Genomic DNA, 12,173 nt, shown 5'->3' on the forward strand with positions numbered 1-12,173 from the left:
GAAGTTCCGTTTTGTGACATTATTTGTGTATTGAAGCGTCAGATGGCTCGGCGATTGGTAATCAATCCTGCTAATGTTTTGCGATTGGGTGAGATGAAGTTACGAAGAACCCTTCTTCGTGAAGATGGTATTGGTGTAGAAGACGAATCATTCGCATGTTTTCTGGTATCTATTATAGTGCAGAAATATGAGCATAAGTTAGAAACAGATACTGTTGTAACACTAACACATAATGATGATGATAGGGATGATAATGACGAACAACTCATTGCAAACGGTAGTGCTACGGCAAGTGCGGAAAGAGGCGATGGAAGCAGTGACAGTGAATACTAACCGTCTCCCAAGAAGAAGGTTAAAGTTGCAAGTATCATGACGGCGTTTGATGGCAACACACTGGAGAATATGTACGATGATTATTACGTAAGAGGTTTCGACACATACGACAAGCTTCTGAAAAGATACCCTAAAAATGTGTGTGAAATCTTATGGGACTTAACTGCTAAGGTCATCAGTCCCTAAGCTTACACACTACTTAACCTAAAGTATCCTAAGGACAAACACACACACCCATGCCCGAGAGAAGACTCGAACCTCCGCTGGGACCAGCCGCACAGTCCATGACTGCAGCGCCTCAGACCGTTCGGAAAGATACCCTAAACTGAAGTCTAAAAGCAATATTAAAAACATACTGGATTACGTGGCAAAGAAAAGAGAAGGAAATACAGTTTTGAAACGAAATCGTACACTGCTGCTCAAGACCATCAAGGAGCGTGTAATGGCGAAATTCGATGAAGCGCGGTTCCGCCGTTCATTATTGGCATTTACAACATTGGGCATTGGACGTAGCCAGAAATCTCGGGTGTACAAACTTTACAGCTTCACTAGGATTTATTACTAATTTGAAAAAGGAGTTTAGGATAACATCACGCCGTATCCCTATGCTCCAACCACGAAAAGATAAGGATGACGAAGAAGAGATGATGGAAAGAGCTCAAACGTTTGCTGGTGACGTCAATGAGCATATCACGAGAGAAAACATCGATATTATTTCTGTATGGAACTGTGATCATAGTCAGTTCAACTATGAACTTGGCAGACAAACTCTATATTTGCTTCCAAGAATCCAGTGGAAAGTTTGGACCCCGCGTGTCAAGGGAAATAGAAACGCGATGCCCTCCAAATGTCGTCGTCGATGCAAGTGTGAGTGGGAAGATGACGAAACAACATCTGAAGACGTTTTTTCTGTCAGTTTTGAATCCAAATTTGTCGAGAAAGTCATTAGTACTTTGTGACTCCTGGTCTGGACGTAAGGATGAACGAGTACTACTGGAAGCATCTGGTGGAAAACATGTAGATTTAAAAATCATTCCGCCTAAAACTACAAAATATGCACAACCTCTGGATGTGTATTTCTTCAGGCAATATAAAATATATGCCAAGAGAATAACAGACTTCATTAAACTACGTTCCAGTAATATGCAGCCGAAATTGCACGACAGATTCTTTATCATGAATATGCATTCTGTCATTTACAATCAGTTATCTGCGGGAGTATACAGACCAACGCTTCGTTACGCGTGGCAGAACGCTGGCTACGATATTGGTGAACCAGTGAACAACTTCAAAAGTGTCATTGATGTGGCGTTCAACACTGATGTTATAGACTGTGCAAATACGCCATGCGATCAACTTGCATTTCTTCACTGTGCGTTTTGCAGTCATTCGTATTGCTCGGAGCATTTTATTGACATTCCGCATTTACATTTATAGTTAAGATTGCTGCATTGCGTATGGCGTCTACAATTACATCTACACTGATATCTAGAGCATGACTGCAGAGTTTTGCAGAAAAACGACACCCACCAGCACATTCAGAGGTACATAATGGTCATGTAAGCAAACGTTCATACAGATCTGTTTGTTCGAGCCCAAGTACTTTCCTGGTTAGTTGTTGTCAGTCACTGAATTGCTCAAATGCATTCATACTTCTCTGCTTAAGTGTTATTGTTTTACGCCCCTCTGAATGGGAAAATGATAAAGGGCCTTACTATTACTGACCTTCTTGTGTGCCACTGACTTGGTTGTGTTTTTCAGCCACGTAATTTGTGCGTTTATTGAAACGAACCGATGTCTGTTTCTGATTAATGTTTCCCTGTGACATTGAGTGTTAATCTTGTAACGAACACTGTTTTTATATATTTTAATCAGTGTGTTGCAGGACATATCCTATTTGTACCTCGCAGGTGGAGAGCGGAGGCGGTTTATTGGCCATGATGATGTGTTGGTAGATCCATTTCACGAGTCCAGGCCAGTCACCCGGAGATTTAGAAGTTGTATGTTGTGTTAAGTTAATACTCCTTATTTTAAGCGTAGTGTGTTCATGCACAGGAAGTTGATGTGGTTTTGCGCAGATTTCGCGGTATGTTTAGATGACTCTGAATAAACTGTGTTAAGTGGTGTCCTCTGAGGTGCTGGAAGTGGTGGACAGACAGTTGTTTTGGACACGTTGTATATGCAAATAATTTATGTCCTTATTACGTTGGTGAGTTGCTTGCCCTTTGTGTCACAAGTGGTGCTAATTTCATTAATTTCGCCACCGGTCTTCGCAGAGTCTGCGGGAGGAACCGACCCACTGTGGCAAGCAGTTACGTAGTCGCCTCCGTCCACCGTAGCGGGCGTTGTTTACTAGCCCGACGCCTTCCTGTGCTTGGTGGCGGGAGTGTGTTGACTGGTTTCTTACGGCTTGCAGTCTGGGAAACCGTGCCTTTGGTGTACACGTGGAAGACTTATGTTTTGCTTCCAGTACCTCGGAGTGGCTCTATTTGGGTATTGAGAACGACTTATGTTGTTGGTGGCTCAGGCCGAAAGTGGTTCATTTGCTAAACAGAAGGTGTATATGCATTTCTTCCCATAATTCTGTAAACATGTTTAGGTGGTTGTGTTTTTTTAAGTCACTCGAATTGTTGTTCAGAGGTTACTATGTTTGACCATTAACTTTTGCAGACATTTAATAGCAAGGAAGTGTGTTGAGTTGTGTTGATTATGTGGGGAAATTGCCTTGAACAGACATTTAATTAATTGGTAAACAGCTGAATGCTATTTGTGAGTTGAAGTTTATTGTGTTCCTAAACATATTAACGATTATTTTTAGTAGTTCACTTGTGCAGTTCGGCGATTTACAAGGCCTGTTGTGTTGTTTCTTTTTAAAAGTATTATCAATGTTTTTAATAAAGAAGTGTGTTGTAAAAAAATAAACAGTGAATGAAGTGCCTCAAATCCCTTTGGTCCACACCTTCCGTCATTCACCCTTGGGTGGTATTAACAAACCGTGAAAGCCCATTTCACACGCACATGGCTGGAGCAGCGTGCATATTACAATGCCCTCTCAGTTCTCGCAAGAACAATTAACTAAGTGGATGGTTCGTTTCTCTGCAGTTGAAGCTCAACGATGCTACAGCTAATATCTAGCTGAATGTCAGCCGCAGTGAACGCAGTGTTCACACAGATTTCTCCTCTGCGTCCTACAGAGCATTATGTGCTCTATTCTGCACTTGACGCCAGTTCAGAAGTGCCCCCGAAAATTTCGATCTTGTCTTTCTCGTAGCAAAACTGTCCCCCACTTGGGTCCTTTCGTGCTCCATGTCACGGCTTTTTCCGACTAATAGGAGCGTTCCTCTTATTTTGTGGAAACATCCTTTCGTGTGTCGGAGGAAGCAATATGTTGCCCGACTTCTCTCGGAATGTCGCTGTTCTGGTTTTCAGTCCGAAAACTGATTTGATGCAGCTCTCCATGCTACTCTATCCTGCACAAGCCTCTTCGTCACTGAATTACTGCATCAACCTACATCCTTCTGGATCTGCTTACTGTTTCATCTCTTGGTCTCCACTATTATTTTCACTCCCCTGCACTTCCTTCCAATACTAAATTGGCTATCCCTTGATGTCTCAGAATGTGTCCTATCAACCGACTCCTTCTTCTAGTCAGATTATGCCACAAATATCATGTCTCCATATCTATATTCAGTACCTTCTCGTTAGTTATGCGATATATTAATCTATTCTTCAACATGATTCTGTAGTACTACATCAGAAGCCTCTAGTCTTTTCTTATATAAACTGTTTATCTTCCATGATTCACTTCCATGCATGACTATACTTCAGACAAGTGCATTCAGAAAAGACTTGCCAACACTTGAATCTATATTCGTATATTCGATGTTCCCAAATTTCTCTTCGTCAGAAACGCTTTTCTTACCATTGTCAGTCACCGGTTTATATCCTCTCGACTTCGGCCATCATCAGTTATCTTGCTGCCCAAATAGCATAACTCATCTACTATTTTAATGGTTTCATTCGCTAATCCAATTCCTTCAGCATCACTTGATATAATACTGCTTCCTTCAATAATCCCTATTTTGCTTTTTCTGATGTTCATCTCGTTCCCTTTCTTGACACTGGCCCTTTCGTTCAACTGTTCTTCAAAGGCCTTTGCTGTCTCTGACACAATGACAATGTCATCAGAAAGTCCCAAATTCTTTATTTCTTCTCTCTGAATTTTAATTCTTCTCCAAATTTATCTTTTGTTTCCTTTACTGATTGCTCAATTTACAGATTGAATAACATCATGGACAGGCTACAACTCGGTCTCATTTCCTTCTCAACCTCTGCTTCCCTTTCATACCCACCTACTTTTGTAACTACCATTTGGTTTCTGTACATGTTGTAAACAGCCTTTCGCTCCATGTAATTTACCCTTGCTGCCTTCAAAATTTCAAAGAGAGTTTTAAAGTCCACATTGTCAAAGCTTTCTCTAAGTCTATAAATGCTATAAACGTAAGTTTTCTTCTTCTTAATCTATCTTTCAGGACAAGCAAGACAAGTCGAACTGTTAGTATTGCGTCACATGTTCCTAAATTTCTCCAGAATCCAAAATGACCTTCCCCGTGACTGGTTTATACCAGTTTTTCCATTCTTCTGTAAGGATTTCGTGTTAGTATTTTGCAACCATGACTTATTACACTGATTTTTCGGTGGTATTCAAACCTGTTAGAACCTACTTTCGTTTAAATTTAAATTGAAATTATTACATTGTTCTTGAAGACTTCTGGGTGTTTCATCTGACTCATACATCTTGGACACGAGATAGAATAGTTTTGTCAGAGCTGTCTCTCCCATATCTATCAGTAGTTCTGACTGAATGTCATCTATACCCGGGCCTAGGTCTTTCAGTGCTCTATCAAAGTCCTCTCTCTGTATCACGTCTGACATCCCATCATCATCTACGTCTTCTTCCCTTTCTGTTATATTGCCTTGGTCTCCCTTGTGCAGACCCAATATATACCCTTTCCACCTTTCAGCTTACCCTTCTTTTCTTAGCAGTGGTTCTCCATCTAAGTTCTCGATCTTTAATTTTCCTGTAGGAGGTGCCTATCTTATTCCTAGTGATACATGCTTTTAAATCCATTTGCCCTCTAACCATTCCTACTTGGCCATTTTGCCTTCCTGTCAATCTCAGTTTTTTAGAAGCTTCATTTGCTGAAGTTTTATATTTCCTCCTTTCAACAGTAAAATATATTTCCTGTGATATCCTACGATTACTACTGCACCTTGTCTTTTTACCTATTTGATTCTCAGCTGCCTTCACTATTTCATCTTTCAAAGCTACCCATTCGTCTTCTACTGTAATCTTTTCCCCTGTACTAATCAATCGTTTCCTAATACTGCCTCTGAAACTCTCAAGAATCGTGTTGACTGACGGACCCTACTTCTCAGCGCCGACTCGCCGGGGCTGTTGGTACACACTGTCGTGAAATCGTCGAGATGACGGGGCTCCATGTACTCCATCGTCTGCAAAGAGTGCACCAACAGCCGCCGCGAGCGCTAATGCAGAGGACCAGCGCGACGCTGGGAAGTGTGGTCCGTCTGTCAACACGATTTTGAGGCATGCGCGTAACACTTGCAGCGAGCTATACACTTCGGAACGGAGTAAGTCCTCGTCACACATCCGGCACCAACCGACTAGCAGTCTCTTCTGCTAGTTCGTTCGTTGTTTCACATCCCCCCCCCCTTCGCCCCCCCCCTCCAACTGATGCCCTGCGTCAATTCATCGTTATAATTTTGTTTGTGCCATCGAGACTTTTTTTCTGTGAGTGTGTGTTCATCCTCCACAGTCGCCACAGCTGCCACCGCCGTCGCTCTCCTGCATTCCTCTCTATCCTCCTCTTCATCGCCTCCACCGACACCGACACCGCCGCCGCCGCCGCTGCACCTCCTCGCCGATTCATTTACTTGTCTTCGTTTCTATCGCCGCCAGTCCTCATCTGCCAACATCACTTCATCTCGTACACCGTAGAACCCATCCTCCAGCATCTCGGCGATGCTCTGTCGCCGTTACGTGTCCACCATACTCCCGACTCCTCAACCCATGATGGATACCCGAACCATCTCCATCACGCCACAACACCATCTTACCAGCAGCCACGCTGACTCCATTCCATAGGAAGGGTCTGTCCAGCGCCTTATCCCAGCAATTCTTCAACTCCACCCTCCCTTCTTCTCACCATCACTATATGTAGCGCTTCATGTGGCCCACCACCATATGTCCACCCCTCTCCTCACAGTGTCCCCCCCCCTCAACTTTTTCTTTTGCCTATCTTCCACTCCCCACCTTTCCCACGCTCTTCACTACCTCTGCAACACCTGCACGAGCTACATCTCGCTGCACCACCGTCACTACACCAGCAGCCATACTGACTCCACCCCACTGGAAGGACCTGTCCAGCGCCATATCCCACCAATTTCTCAACCACTACCCCAGCCCATAGTCACCAAAAAACCCAGAGTAAACTCTGGTCCACCTTCCTCATCTTCACAAAGCATGCTCCCACGATCGGTTGCGTCCTCATGAAGGCAGCCCTTATCTACAGCTGCTGTCACGAAATCGAACTTTCCAAATCCTCCCCTCCCACGAATTCTACAATACCAAAAAGTCTCCTGTATAACAACCCCCTTGCTGCTGATTGTAATAACCCTTCCACCAGCACTCCCACTTCCTTCCCCTCACCCCCAAAATCCTATCTGCAACACCTTCAATGATACCCACCCCACTTACTCCACCAAGTGCAAGGCCAAACCCCACCTGTCGAACCTGAATTAACTGTGTCTGTCCTTCCTATTGACCATTCCATCCAACCTAATAACTTCCTACACCCGCCTCCCACTGCTAGAGACATCATCCATTTCCTTACCATTGTCCTCCAAAATATCCACCAATTCCAACGACCACACACCCTTCAGAAAATCTCCCTTGCTGCCCAGTCAGTATTCCACCTCAACAACAAAGTCCAATTTGCCCTCACCCATCTCAAAACCCTGTTATAAATCTCTCCACTCTAAGCCCCACAACCTACTTCCTAACTGCTCATCATGGCACTTCAGCACTGCAGCAACCTATATAGTAACATCTGCTTCCTAACTACCTGCAAGCGTCTTTTTATGCATACCCTGTCACAACACAACGTCGCTACATTCATCCTCAATGAAACATTCCTCCAACTACACCACACCATCTGTACCCCTTCCTGTATCCTCCATATCACTGATAACCCCCTCCTCTTGGCCAGAGGTGTAGTAGAAATTGGTCCTCACAGGAACATCCTCGTTTGGCCACAACCCTTATTCAATAATCCCACTGAACACCTTATCTTTAGCCTCTTCTTTGAAACCCTGTTATCTGTGCTACATTCGACCCAATAATCCCATCCCCTATGATTTCTCACCCACATCGATCACATCTTTTGCACCTATATTATTGCCATTGGCCTCAACATCAGTAGTAGATACCCTGCAGAACTCTGGCAGTGGCATCAGTTTACCACTCCCTCCAATGTGACATTGTCCTCACCCACAGCACACCTATCCTGAAAGTGACACCACCCCAGTTGTTGTCCTTGCATCCCCCATCATCTTTTACATCTCACTGCAGAAGTTCTCAATCCAAATGAAAGTGACCACCTACCTGTCCTCCTCACTGCACCCAATACAGTATCCTATCTCCCCTATCTCCATGCACCTCATCCCAATCTCCATCCAAAAGCTGTTCATGACTAATCCCATGCCAACCGGAATGTCTATTAGGAATCTGTAAGTGCATAGATTGGAAGCCACCCCCTACCCTTCCAGCAACCTGCTGATATCTCCCAACGGACCTTCCTGCAACAGACCTTATCACAGCCCATATCTCTATTAAAGCCATATATCCTCATTACCCCATTTTTCCACCACAAGCTGTACTCTGTTTCCATCATTCCTCCCGATTGTGTCACTCCTTCCTCTTGACTAATGACTGGGATATACTGACACACCTGCTGGCAATAACAACTACACATGAGAAATTTACTTAAGCCAAAAGGCAGCACCAGACTCGATGCTACATCACCTGAGCAAAGCCAGTCACTTCACATCCTTTGTCTCTGATAACTTCTCTCTCTCTGACTACTCCCTATTCCTTACTGCCCATGAATACATGGATATCACATTAACGTCAATGACTCCCAGCTTTTGGTACTTGAACAACATACCAGACACAAAATTAAACACCCCAATCACACCACAGGACATAAAATAAGTACTTTACAGAAAACACAACACATTACCTGTAATGAACGTATTACCTGCTGACACCTCAAAGAATGACCTATCTCATTGTCACCCCTACTCCACAATCCTCTCAACAGGCTACCATCTAGACCTGTAAAAAGTCGCCAGAATCTTACTATTCCTCAAACCAAACGAACCCCCCACTTATACTTCCTCACGTCACCCCATCTGCCTCACCTCAGTGTGCAATAAGGTCTTTGAATCCATCCTCTTCTGATACATCCACCACCATCTGCACCACGACCATGTGCTTCCTGTTACCTAGTGTGGCTCCTGTCCCTCTCTCTCTGCTGAGTATCAACTCTTGAAGCTCACCCATTTCCTATCCCAGCAGCTCAACAATTATACATCTGCCATTTGTCTCCCTTGACCTAGAGAAAGCATATGACTGCATATGAAATTCTGGTCTCCTTTTCAAACTCCAGACTTGAGCACTTAAACTATGTCTGCCCTATTGCATCCTTCCTCTCCAATCGCCTATCCTACATCAATGTTAACAATATCAATTCCTGTACCTTCCACCCCACTGCAGGGGTGCCCCAAGGTTCCCTCACCTTTACCTCTTATACACTGTCAATATGCCCAACCCACCTCCTCCCAAATGGTTCAAATGGCTCTGAGCACTGTGGGACTTAACAGCTATGGTCATCAGTCCACTAGAACTTAGAACTACTTAAACCTAACTAACCTAAGGACATCACACAACACCCAGTCATCACGAGGCAGAGAAAATCCCTGACCCCACCGGGAATCGAACCCGGGAACCCGGGCGCGAGACCCTCCTCCCATCCACCTCCTTCAGTATGCTGATGACACCGATCACTGTCCTACATTCAGAAATCCCAATGACTCCTCCATCTCAACCAGTTTAGTTTCTAGTGTATCCAATGGCTGATTAACCCCTCCAAAATCCAGGCACTATCCACATTTTCCATCTCCACGACTTCTAACTCACCATTCGAACCATCCCATCCAGCAAACAAACACAGTAAAATACCTTGCACTAACCTTCGACCAACAGCTAAAATGGAAACCTCATCTACTAAGTATTCTACAGGGAGTCCACAATGGATTAAAATTAATATTTATTTGAAAATGAACAGTCGAGATCGCAATAATATTTCTTATTAATCGGTTTCGGCTTACCTACAAGCCATCTTCAGAATTTTTTTTCACCTCATAGGCTGGTGCTGGCGGCTCCTCAGATTTTTCATGATACTACGCCGCCAGCACCAGCCATAGGGGAGCACACAGCTACTCCAGGTATATGAAGAAATTTGCCATTTTGTTTAGTTTTAGATACATGAAATGATTTTTTTTTTCGTTTTCCCAACTGCTTATCCCGTCCATTACAGACTCTGATTTTTCATGATTTGGTAAACTGTTATTTGATTGTTTAACTTTGTGGACGGCCAAACTCGCAAGGTATTCGAAGGGAAGTAAGTCATGCGCACCATCCGCCTATGAACGTTGTGAACTTCATTCTGTGTGTTATTATATTTTAACTGTTTGGTTGTTTCTTTGTCCTCTGATGCCGATTGTGGGGTCCAGCCGAGCATGTGCCTAAACGAGTGTGGGAAACCGCCCAAAAACCACGCAGACTGGCCATGTACAGGCCCACAATCGTTAATCCGTCGCGCGGGTTCGAGAATGGGCAGACTCACTTCCCTCTTTCGGAAGCTACCGCACTGCGCATTACGCCATTCGAGCAAGTCAGATATAGCCTGTTTCAGACCTTTTGGGTCAAATTGAAACAGATAATAATTGGTCCACAACCGATTATATTGAAATAGGGAACTAATGGTCGGAAATACATATTTATTGTGTTATGGACACACTGCATAACAACAATGTGGCTCAGAGTAATTGTTAAAAGCGACGACCTCCATTCTCAATGCATACGTAATAATTGCACATGAAGTTCTGCCGCACTCTCTCAAAGATCCCTGGTCTCTGTTGTATCAGGAGATAGGCATACTGGACCTAGCAAGCATGTCTTCATCCGATTCTACGGGGGTTCATACACCAACGTCTTGACGTAGCTCCAGGGGAAAAGTCCAGAGGTGTGAGATAACGGCGATCGCGCTGGCCGTGGGACAAGACCTCCCAACCCAACGATGAGAGTAGGTGTTGTTCAGGTTCTTGCAAATATTAACATCGGAGTGGGCTGGTGCAACGTCGTATTGCAAACGCATCCTTTCGCAGGCAACAAGGGGTACAGTCTGTAAGAACAGTGACAGCACATCTCGCAGGAACACCAGGTAACGTGGACCACTTAAATGGGAAGGCAGCAAATAATATTCTGTTAGGTGATCTTGGACAATATCCATCCATACACGGACAATAGTTGCTGGTGACCTCCAGTATGGGTGGCGAGGGGATTGTCCTCACTTCAGACTTCTTTGCTGCGACTGCTAAAAACACCATCACAGGTGAACGAGACCTGATCCATAAACAATACAAACTGTACGAAGTTTGGGCACTGCAGCACTGTGTAGGATAATGCGTTGACAGATGTGGAAATCAAAATCTGTTGGTCCCAGTGTTTGCACAAGTTATTTATGATAAGGATGCAATATATATTCCATCAGTATTCTCCACACTGTATCCTTCGAAGTATGCGTTTCACCAGCAATTTGGCGTGTGCTGGTTGCTGGGTGGACGGCCACACGATGCAACACCATCTTCTCAAAGTTTGGCGTTCGGACATGTCTTTGAGGGAATCCTGGCCATTTTTAACCACGCCTCACGCATTATACGTACATAGTAACACACCTCACCATGGACGCATCACAAGCTGTCTGATGCAATGCACAACTGACTCCAGGGATAGTGGTGTGCTAGTGGCACTGGTTAATGAGCCTGTGCGATGCATGCAGCCGTCACATGATACATGTGTTATATATGAGCTGTGTGAAGCATGTCTATTTGGTGGCCAGGGGTGTATGCTGTTTATGACCCATTGCTTGTGCGTGTTCCATTGTTCAGCATATACTTGGGATCTTTGCTCATTACAGTACATGCATTGAACTGGTGGTCGTCGCTGTGAACGGTTGCTATGAGCTACGTTTTTATGAGGTTTATCGTGTGTCTGTTCATAACACATAAATGTGCGTTTCGGAGCATTAGTTCCTAATCTCAATATAATCAGTTGTGGACCCACTAGCACCTATTTCATTTTCACCCAAAGGGTTTGAGACACATTGTATACGACATTATTCTATATTAAAATGTCATCTGGTTTCCAATGACTGCCCAGAATTTATTATCAATAATTATGTTCTTTTGCCTTCAGATTTTAATTTAATATTTGTAATTCTGACACGTCCCCTTAGAAAAATTAATGAATGACTGTGCTGGTAAACCTCTTACATTATTTGCTTTTCAAACAGCTGAGCAAAACTGAACGTACTCAGACATTACTCTCTTTACTTATTCTGATCAACACTAAACTGACACACAATATTTTTAGCGCAATGCAATCTGACTTTTAATAATCCCTACAAAAAATGGCC

Source organism: Schistocerca piceifrons, chromosome 6 (genome assembly GCF_021461385.2).
Source record: "Schistocerca piceifrons isolate TAMUIC-IGC-003096 chromosome 6, iqSchPice1.1, whole genome shotgun sequence".
NCBI lineage: Eukaryota > Metazoa > Arthropoda > Insecta > Orthoptera > Acrididae > Schistocerca > Schistocerca piceifrons.